Below are 11,160 nucleotides of genomic sequence, written 5' to 3'. Positions count from 1 at the left end.
AATACCATGGACAGAGGAGCCTGGTAGGCTACAGTCCATGGGGTTGCAAAGAGTCGAACACGACTGAGCAACTTCACTTCACTTCAGTTCACATGAACAAGTGGCTGTAAACCTATTGATTTTTTTGGTCTAGGGAAGCAAACAGATCTTTCTGGGCTCAGCAGACTGAATCCCATTCTCAATAAAGGAGAAGAGAACAGAGTAATTTCATGAAAGAAATCCCGTAGTGAAATCAGTAGACAGAAAAGTTGGCCGTTAAACTAAGACAGTAAGAGGAAGCAAAGGAGAGATGGATAGCACAGCTTTGTGAGGATGTGCTATGGCAGGGGCTTTTGTGGGAATCAGGCAAATGTGAAGGAATAAGAAAGTAAAGTGGCATAGAGCCAGCTTTGTACTTGTAGAGAATAGTCTTATTTAGAATAAGCAGTCATTAAATGGAAGCTATTGTACTGCCATGTAGTAGTTTTAAAATGTCCAAAATTCTTTTATATTTCTCCCTTATTGCTTGCCTCCCAGATAGCTTGTGCTATAATTAGAGTATTGCATCCACTGATGAACAGGATGTGTGTGCTAGTGTGAAACTGCTGAGACTGGGTCATAAAAGTCATCTTTGTGCCTCTGTGGTTTCCTTGGTGCTTTCTCTCTTTGGGTCAGTCACTCCAGGGAAAGTTGACTGTCATGTTCTGAGCAGCCATATGAAATGGCCCACATGACAAGAAACTGAGGTCAGATGCTAACACTAAATAAGCAACTGAGCCTTAAGCCAAGTCATGTGAGTGGTGTTTCTTGAAAGTGGAACTTCTATCCCTAGTTCAACTTTCATCTAGTTGTAACCCAGAGTGACATTTTTAAAAGTTATTTTATTGAGGTATAATTGATTTACAATATGATGTTAATTTATAATGGAAAGCAAAGTGATTCAGCTATACACATATATGGATTCTTTTTCATATTTTCTACTATGGTTTATCACAGGACATTGAGTATAGTTCCCTGTGCTATACAGTAAGACTTTGTTCTTTATCAGTTCTATAGACAATAATTTGCTACTGTTAATCCCAAACTCCCAATCCATCCCTCTACCACTGTACCCACCACTTGGCGACAACAAGACTGTTATCTATATCTTTGAGTCTGTTTCTATTTCTTTCATTCAGTTCAGTCTCTCAGTCATGTCCGCCCCTTTGCAACCCCATGGACTGCAGCACTCCAGGCCTTCCTGTCCTTCACCAACTCCCGGAGTTTACCCAAACTCATGTTCACTGAGTCAGTGATGCTATCCAACCATCTCATCCTCTATCGTCCCCTTCTCCTCCTGCCCTCAATTTTTCCCAGCATCAGGGTCTTTTCAAATGAGTCAGCCCTTCGCATCACATGGCCAAAGTAGTGGAGTTTCAGATTCAATATCAGTCCTTTCAATGAATACCCAGGACTGGTCTCCTTTAGAATGGACTGGTTGAATCTCCTTGCAGTCCATGGGACTCTCAAGAGTCTTCTCCAACACCACAGTTCAAAAGTGTTAATTCTTCAACACCCAGCTTTCTTTATAGTCCAACTCTCACATCCATACATGACTACTGGAAAAACCATAGCTTTGACTAGATGGACTTTTGTTGGTAAAGTAATATCTCTGCTTTTGAATATTCTATCTAGGTTGGTCATAACTTTTCTTCCAAGGGGTAAGCGTCTTTTAATTTCATGGCTGCAATCACCATCTGCAGTGATTTTGGAGCCCAAGAAAATAAAGTCTCTTACTGTTTCCACTGTTTCCCAGTCTATTTGCCATAAAGTGATGGGACCAGATGCCATGATCTAAGTTTTCTGAATGTTGAGCTTTAAGCCAAATTTTTCACTCTCCTCTTTCACTTTCATCAAGAGGCTCTTTAGTTCTTCACTTTCTGCCATAAGGGTGGTATCATCTGCATATCTGAGCTTATTGATATTTCTCCCAGCAATCTTAATTCCAGCTTGTGCTTCATCCAGCCCAGCATTTCTCATGATGTACTCTGGATATAAGTTAAATGATCAGGGTGACAACATACAGCCTTGACACTATACTCCTTTCTCTATTTGGAACCAGTCTGTTGATTTGTGCCTTATTTTAGATGTCACACATATTTTAGATTCCACATGTAAGGGATGCCTATGGTATTTGATGGGCTTCTGAGGTGGCTCATAGGGTAAAGAACCCACCTGCAATGCAGGAGACAAAGGAGATGTGGGTCTGATCCCTGCATTGGGAAGATCCATTGGAGGAGTCATGGCAACCCACTCCAGTATTCTTGCTTGAAGAATCCCAATGACAGAGGAGCTTGGTGGGTTACAGTCCATGAGGTCACAAAGAGTCAGGCATGACTGAAGAGACTGAGCAAATAAGCAAGAATGTTATTTGTCTTTCTATTTCTGACTTACTTTGACTTAGCATGATAATCTCTAGCTGCATTCACATTACTACAAATAGCATTTCATTCTTTTTTACGGCTGAATAATATTCCACTGTATATATGTGCCATATCTTATTTATCCATTCCTCTGTTGATGGATATTTAGGTTGTTTATAAGTTCTGGCTATTGCGAATAGTGCTGCAGTGAACATAGGGCTGCAGCTATCATTTTGAATTACAGCTTTCTCTGGATATATGTCCAAGGATGTGATTGCAGGATCATATGGCAACTCTATTTTTAGTTCTTTTGAAGAACCTCTACACTATCCTCCATAGTGGTTGTACCAATTTACATGCCCACCAACAATAGAAGGCTTTTTCTCTCCATAATCTCTCCAGCATTTGCTATTTGTACACTTTTTAATGATGGCCATTCTGACCAGTATGAGGTGGTACCTCTCTGTAGTTTTGCTCTTCATTTATCTATTTGATGCTGAGAATTTTTTCATGTGCCTACCTGCCATCTCTATGTTTTCTTTGGAGAAATGTATTTTTACGTCATCTATTTTCCAAAGCTACATCTTGACTAAAATTGCATTAGGAGGCTCTTAGCTAGAACCACCAAGTCATTAATAGACCCTCCTAGGTTGTTCTGAGTTGCTAGATTTGAGAGTAATTCTTATGCAGGAAAAAAAAATAATACAAGCTACTATTCTTACTCTTGGTAATGAGTTTAAATGTGCATTTTCTTTTACTGCTTAGTGTATTGATTTATGAGATAATAATGAAGCTTCGTTTCAAACTAGTACTAAAATTTTAGAATTCCTGAAATATCAGAATAATCTTGTCCCTGAAAACATTGCTACAAGGAATAATTCATATATAAAAATAGTACACAAATGGTTAAGGAATTCTACTTTGGAGAACAAGATGTGAATGGATACAAAAGTTTGAGATTTAAAGTGAAGAGCAGCCTTTGCCTTTTCTCTCCCTCTCCCAACGTGGCGGCCTCAGTGAAAAAGAAGAATAAGAAGGGGAAGACTATCTCCCTAACAGACTTTCTGGCTGAGGGTGGAGGGATTGGTGGAGGCAGCACCTATTTCCCGAAACCAGTCAGCTGGGTTGATGAAACAGACGATCTGGAAGGGGATGTTTCAATCACTTGGCATAGTAATGATGATGATGTGTATCTGCCAAGTCGCTTCAGTCGTGTCTGACTCTGTGTGACCTCATAGACGGCAGCCCACCAGGCTCCCCCGTCACTGGGATTTTCCAGGCAAAAGTACTGGCGTGGAGTGCGGGGCACCTCCAATTGACCCTTCCATCCTGCCCACTGCTCCACAGGCCGCTCGGGAACCCAATATCGACCAGAGCAGTCTTCCCAAATCTCCACCCTACACTGCTTTTCTAGGGAACCTGCCCTATGGTGTGACAGAAGACTCCATTAAGGAATTCTTTAGAGGATTAAATATCAGTGTGGTGCATTTACCGTGTGAGCCCAGCAATCCTGAGACGTTAAAAGGTTTTGGTTATGCTGAGTTTGAGGACCTGGATTCCTTGCACAGTGCCTTGAGCTTTAACGAAGAGTCTCTAGGTAACAGAATTCGAGTGGACGTTGCTGATCAAGCGCAGGATAAAGACAGGGATGATCATTCTTTTGGCCGAGATAGATAGAAATCGTGATTCTGACAAAACAAATACAGACTGGAGGGCCTGTCCTGCTGCAGACAGCTTTGATGATTACCTGCCTAGAAGCGGTGATGATAGCTTTGGAGACAAGTATCGAGATTGTTACCATTCAGACGGATATCCTGATGGGTATCGGGAGTTACTGTAATGGCCTACACCTGGACATGGATCGATACGGGGGCCGAGATCGTTTTGATGACTGAGGTGGCAGAAACTATGACAGAGGCTACGATTCCAGGATAGGCAGTGGCAGAAGAGCGTTCGGTAGCGGGTACCGTAGGGATGACGACTACAGAGGAGGTGAGGGCCGCTATGAAGACAGATACTACAGACGAGATGGCCGGTCCTGGAGTTCCAGAGATGATTACTCTCAGGATGATTATAGGCGGGATGATAGAGGTCCTCCCCCAAAGACCCGAACTGAACCTAAAGCCTCGGAGTACTCCTAAGGAAGATGATTCCTATGCTAGCACTTCCCAATCCAGTCGTGTAGCCTCTATCTTTGGAGGGGCAAAGTCTGTTGACACAGCTGCTAGAGAACGAGAAGTAGAAGAGCGGTTACAGAAGGAACAGGAGAAACTGCAGCGCCAGCTGGATGAGCCAAAACTAGAACGACGGCCTCGGGAGAGACACCGAAGCTGGCCAAGTGAAGCAACTCAGGACCGGGAACGATCGAGGACAGGAAGTGAGCCATCACAGACTGGGACCTCAGCCACATCTGGCAGAAATGCATGAAGAAGAGAGAGTGAGAAGTCTCTAGAAAATGAAACCCCCAATAAAGAGGAAGACTGTCAGTCTCCAACTTCTAAGCCTCCAAAACCTGAACAGCCTCTAAAGGTAATGCCAGCCCCTCCACCAAAGTAGAATGCTTGGGTGAAGCGAAGTTCTAACCCTCCCTCAGACACAGAGCAGCTGTCCCCTACAAGCGGTGCAGGGAAAGTAGTTCCAGCTCAACCATCTGAGGAAGGATCAGCAAGGAAAGATGAAAATAAAGTAGATGGGGTGAGTGCCGCAAAAGGCCAAAGTGGGAACTCCAGCCGTGGTCCGGGAAACGGAGGGAAGAAAGACCACTGGAAGGAAGCAGACAGGAAAGATGGCAAAAAGGATCACGACTCCAGATCTGCACCTGAGCCAAAGACAGGTGAAGAAAATCCAGCCTCGAAGTTCAGTTCTGCAAGCAAATATGCTACTCTCGACATTGACGGTGAAGATGAAAATGAGGGAGATTACACGGAATAGACCTCTGCATTCTGTGGTTTCTCCTAGTCTCTCTCCACCCTGGAACATTCGAGAGCAAATCAAACCTCTATCCAGACAAGATAAAATAAAACTCACCATCTCCTGGAGACCTTTCTTAACTTAAAAACAAAACAAAACAAAACACTAAATGAAATGAAATTCTTTTGCTTGCCGCTGCAGCCTTTAAAGTATTGAAGTAACAGGAGAATCACCAGTGTAGCCAGAGAAAAAGACGTACAGCTTTTAATGGAAAAGTTGTGGTGTGTTTTTATGACACATGCAATTGCCTGTGTGATTAGTGCCTAGGGGCCTCCGTTTAGCAAAATGCAGTGACGGTGATGCACTGTCTGAAATCTAATTGGGCAGTAGACAGGTTTAAGGAAGAGTGAGGTTCCTACCTTTAATTCTTATTATCCTGTTGTGGCATACATAAATTCTCAAATATTACCTGAATAAATTCTCCATTCTTGGCAAGGTAGGTTTAGTTTCCGATGTTTTAGTCTCCAGGAGGCTGCCAGCCCCTCGGCTCACTTAGTTCTGAGTTACTGGGGCCAGCCTACCGGAGTTCCTTCATTTATACCCCCCGGGGGGTAGGTGGAAGTGAGTCTACAGGCCACTGAAGAATAGGACTGTTTGGTGACAAAATAAATGGGGAAATCATGGTTTGAAAAAGAAGCTTCGGGTTTTGGTGAATTATTTTGCACCAGTAATAGAGAAAATGGTATATGAACTCCAGTAAGCAGGAAGCACTTAGGGTTCATGGGAATTCCCAAATCTTTTATGTGTCCTGGTTTCACACTTCCTTAAACACTATCCCTTCTGAAAGTTTAGATAAATCCACATTCTGTTTAACTCTTGAAGTTTTAAAAATTCACACTCTTGTCATCATCTTAGGTTCCTCGTGCTAGTCTTTCCTGTTACCTTTCCACAGACGACTTGGACTTTGGTCACGCTCTTGATCTCCTAGGCATCCGCTAGAGCCCTCCAGGAGCTGTCCAGTGAGGAATCACTACTGCTTTTCTTAAGCGATTCCTGGCTCCTTCATGTCTTGAGTCTCACTCCTTCCCTCCAGCCATTCCTGCTCCTGCTGCTTTGACCCCTTTTGCACCTCAGAAAACTTTAGAATTATCAATCTTAAGTGGTGCGTGTGGTTAAGATGGAAACCTTTTTTACAACCTTGATTGGTATTGGGGGTGTGCTTTTTCAAAAAGTTTCCATCTCTGCATTGAAATCCCACACTAAAGTTTGGGTTTATAATGTGGCCTAGACCAATGTTGGGTAGGGGGGAGTTGGTTCTTTTTATTTTTTAGCAATTCCTTGTGAGAATGAATGATAATGGAGAACAATTTAACAAGGTTCTCGCTTCTCTTGCAACACAACAGCTTTATTTGCCTACTTTTATGTGCACCTTGGTACTGTCAGCTCAACAAATGGTGTCCTTATGGGCAATATTGGTACCTTCAGAGAAAAGACACCTTGGTTTCTTATTTGCAAACTTTTTGCCCATCAGTCCTAGGTTAGACCCTGTCCAACCTTGCAGGGTGTTGGTTTATGAGTGCTGTAGGAGTGAGCGTAATGAATCATTTACCCAGTGGACATAAAGGATATACCAAGTGAGGTAACTTTAAATAATTGGCTCGGAGTGGCTAGTAGCTAGGAAGTGGCTTTTAGAGATACCCAAGGTTGAGAGGGTATTTTTTTTTTAAACCATTTGCTATAGATGTTGAAAAGGTAGGGTTTACCCTCTTCATGTCTACTCCTTCTAAATAGATGTATACGAAATAGCTGTTCCCCTCCACTCCATTCCTCTACTCTGCCACCCTGTTAGAACAAACAGGGATTTATGACCTGCTCCTCATTACATGTAAAATTTGTACAAAAATATCTTCAATGAAAATAATTTGTAATTTGTAGACTGGGAGATGTCTTGAGATGTAAAATTCCATTTTTTTTTTTTTTCTTCAATAAATCTGATCTTTAAAGTTCCTATATATATATATATATATATATATATAGTGAACAGCAAAAATTCTGTCTAAATTCCAACACTAGTTCTATGTTGTTCTGATGAAAGGGGGAAAAGCATAAAAGAGATTTTTAAAAGAAGAAAGAATGATTTTTAAAAGTTTTGATGTGGAATAAAAGTCATTGAGCTTAGCCTCAACACAATTTTCTTCCACAATATTTCTGACTTCTTTTATAATTCTGTTAATGGAGAATTGGTCAATTTATTTTCTGAAGTACACTAAAATTTAGAAATCTCGACTGTTAGGTTCTTGGTAGGTTCAAATCCCCCTTTCCCCTTGAACATACTTCTGCTATCTGTATGGAAAGAGAAAAAAGATGGAGTATAATCCTTCCAATTTAGTAACAGTTACTATGTTGTCTTTCAAACCCAGCAAAGACATGTGAAAAGGGCATTGCAAAGTGCTGGACACTCAAACTCCTAAGTGAGAACATAATTAAAGAACCATAAATATGTGTGGGCATTTTTATGTGCAGTATGAGACTAAAAGCTGGGAATCCAAATTAATGGCTTTAGATGACATGTCTTGTCTTTTGATCATAGCTCTCAGTCTACATGACACATAAAAGCCCAACATTAAACTACTGAAAAAAAGTGTTTTCTTACCTGTACTCTTTTCTAATATTTTAAGTCAGATTCATAAAGGTTAAATGAGAAAAATACATTCTGACAGAAGAGTAAGTTCTTAAATCTAAAACCAGATCAACTTGTGGACTTATGACTGATGATAGACAACTTGCATGCTCTAATTCTATAATTGTAATAAAAATGATTGAATGACCTATTAGTCATATTATCAATAAATGTCATGAGTTAGCTCATATAATGATATCATAAAACATACACTAGAATGACTGACCAGTGAGAAATTTGGGAATTAAATCATCATATTATTTCATTTACATAAAGTCTACTCTAAAGAAAAGGAGGCAACAACTTACGTGGCAAGCTTGATTAGTGCTTAAAGAACAGTCAGCACTAATTTTAGTAAAAGCTAATTTTAATCAAGCAACATCATTTTCATTCATCATCTTTGGCTTTAATCACTATCTTCACTCATATGCTAAGCAGAAATGCTTGCTAATTTTTGAAGGTTAAAATCAAGAGTTATCAACCTACATTTATGCTCATTGCTATAAAACACCATGTATTCCTCACAATGCTTGAAAATACTTAAATAACATTCTTAAGACTATAGCTGAATCTACTTAGATGTCTTTGTATACATAAAATCTTACCACACACACACACACACACACACACACACACACACACACAGGAGTATATAATGTCTCATGATAACAAACGACTATATAATGACAAGAAAAAATACATGACAAGGATCAGATGCATGCATATTTATATTAATAGATATAACCAATAATCCAAAAAATACAAATTCCTGTTTGTCATAATTTGAAGAAACACTATTCCTATGCCACAAAATTATCCATGGCTGATATGAAGCCATCAAAAGAGTTATTGATTCTTTGATAATAATGTATTTAATATGTGGTTCTTCTAACCCATGAATAATATGTTTAATATACTAAATGAAAAATGTACATCTTCAATGATATCATAGCAAAAATGTTTTCTAATTGTTATATTGGATTGTGTCTGTAAAATAATTTATCTTTTGCTTGATTGATCAAAGATTATTTGAGAAATCTCATACAACTCAAGCTGTATTTTCAGTTTCAGTGCAACATGCTTTAGTTACACAATCATTCACACACAGAAATATATATATATATATATTTACCAATTGAGCTATCTGGGAGGTATATATATATATTATACTGGTGGCTCAGGAGTAAAGAACTTTCCTACAATGCAGGAGATACAGGAGACATAGGTTAAATCTATGGGTTGGGAAGAAGGAGGAGAGAACTGCAACCCACTCCAGTATTCTTGCCTGGAAAATGCTATGGACAGAACAGCCTGGCAAGCTGAAGTCCCTAAGATCACAAAGAGTCAGACACAACTGAAGCAACTGAGCATGCATGCATGCATATGTGTGCTATGGCCCATTTTATTAAGCTTATTGCATGATTAACACGAGATTCATCCAGATAACCCTGGCATTTGGAGGCTCTTAAGAATGTAGAAAAGTAGTATTCTTGGATTCAAAATCACAATAGAGTATTTGGTATTTAACCATCTCTTCTAAGTCTTTGTTAATTACAAAAATAAAGTTATCAACAAGTCTACTCTCTAATTCTTAGCTGGGATACAACTTCCATAACAATTTCTTCTTATTTCTAAAATAACAGCCCTTCAGTTCACAGGATATCAATAACCAATCTCGCTTACTGCTAACAAATTACAGACTTATAAAACTGACCAATGATATAATCTGTCTGGGTATAGTGTCCTGACATTTTCTTCAACATTCTAAATCTCTAAAGTGTCCCCCTGGAAGAACTTAGGGTCAAGAACTTTGGTCAAGAACTTTGCCACTGACCAAAATCTGCGTGCATAACTCCCTGCCTGCCTTCTATTCATTTTCCCCTCTTGCATCTAACAGGGTTTGTCTCTGTTTACCTGTCATGACACACCTGGATGTGACCCCTAAGGGGCCACAATACAGCAGGACTGGTGCCTGGGGATAATGTGCACAATTTTAAGATCCAAGCCTTGAGTAGCCTGTCCCCATACATGACTTTAAACTGTGTATTCTGTCCCTCCCAGTGGATCATTTTCCTCTGCTACTAGTTCAACCAAAAAGATCCTGAGATATTACTTTCCTGGTCAGTTCAGGCTGTAGGGGGAAAAAAAAAAAAGTCTCTTCCATTTGATATATTTGAAAATTAAGTCATGTTTGTTGAAATTTAAGGAAAGACATTTGGAGTATGAAATGGCAACTCATTCCAGTGTTCTAGCCAGGAAAATTCATGGACAGAGGAGCCTAGCAGGCTACAATCTGTGGGGTCACAAAGAGTCAGACATGAGTGACTGAACACACACCCACACGAGGAAAGATATGCCAGTGTCAACACCACCAAGAAAGAAAACTACGCTTGAAATCTAAATGTTGCTTCTATAGAATCACTTTTTAATTTACAAGACAGTCAGATTTTGCTTATAATTTACTTGCTCCATGAATATTGTAACAGGATTCTCAAATCAAATTTTACATTAATTCTAAAGACTTTTTGTGGTTGTTGTTAATTTATGATTTGTTGGTTGTTAGTTAGTTGATAAGTTGAGTCCAACTCTGTAACCTCGTGGACTGTAGACCAACAGACTCTTCTATCCATGGGATTTCCCAGGCGAGAATATTGGAATGAGTTGCCATCTCCTACTCCAAGGGATCTTCCTGACTCAGGGACCAAACCCATGTCTCTTGTGTCTCCTGCATTGGCAGACAGATTCTTTACCACTGAACCACCAGGGAAGCTCAAATTTATGCTTCAGTTCAGTTCAGTTCAGTCACTCAGTCATGTCCGACTCTTTGGGACCCCATGAATTGCAGCACGCCAGGCCTCCCTGTCCATCACTAACTCCCAGAGTTTACTCAAACTCATATCCACTAAGTCGGTGATGCCATCCAGCCATCTCATCCTCTGTCGTACCCTTCTCCTTCTGCCCCCAATCCCTCCCAGAATCAGAGTCTTTTCCAATGAGTCAACTTGTCTCATGAGGTGGCCAAAGTATTGGAGTTTCAGCTTTAGCGTCATTCCTTCCAAAGGAATCCCAGGGCTGATCTTTAGAATGGACTGGTTGGATGTCCTTGCAGTCCAAGGGTCTCTCAAGAGTCTTCTCCAACACCATGGTTCAAAAGCATCAATTCTTCGGCACTCAGCTTTCTTCACAGTC

The 11,160-nt window shown here is 40.3% G+C and overlaps 1 pseudogene; it reads left to right on the top strand.

The window, feature by feature from the left end:
- LOC102175391 lies at positions 3,284 to 5,419 on the top strand (annotated as a pseudogene).

Source organism: Capra hircus, chromosome 6, assembly GCF_001704415.2.
Source record: "Capra hircus breed San Clemente chromosome 6, ASM170441v1, whole genome shotgun sequence".
In the NCBI taxonomy this organism is placed as follows: domain Eukaryota; kingdom Metazoa; phylum Chordata; class Mammalia; order Artiodactyla; family Bovidae; genus Capra; species Capra hircus.
Note: the sequence above shows the minus strand (reverse complement) of the source record. Positions and strands in the feature narration are given on the sequence as shown.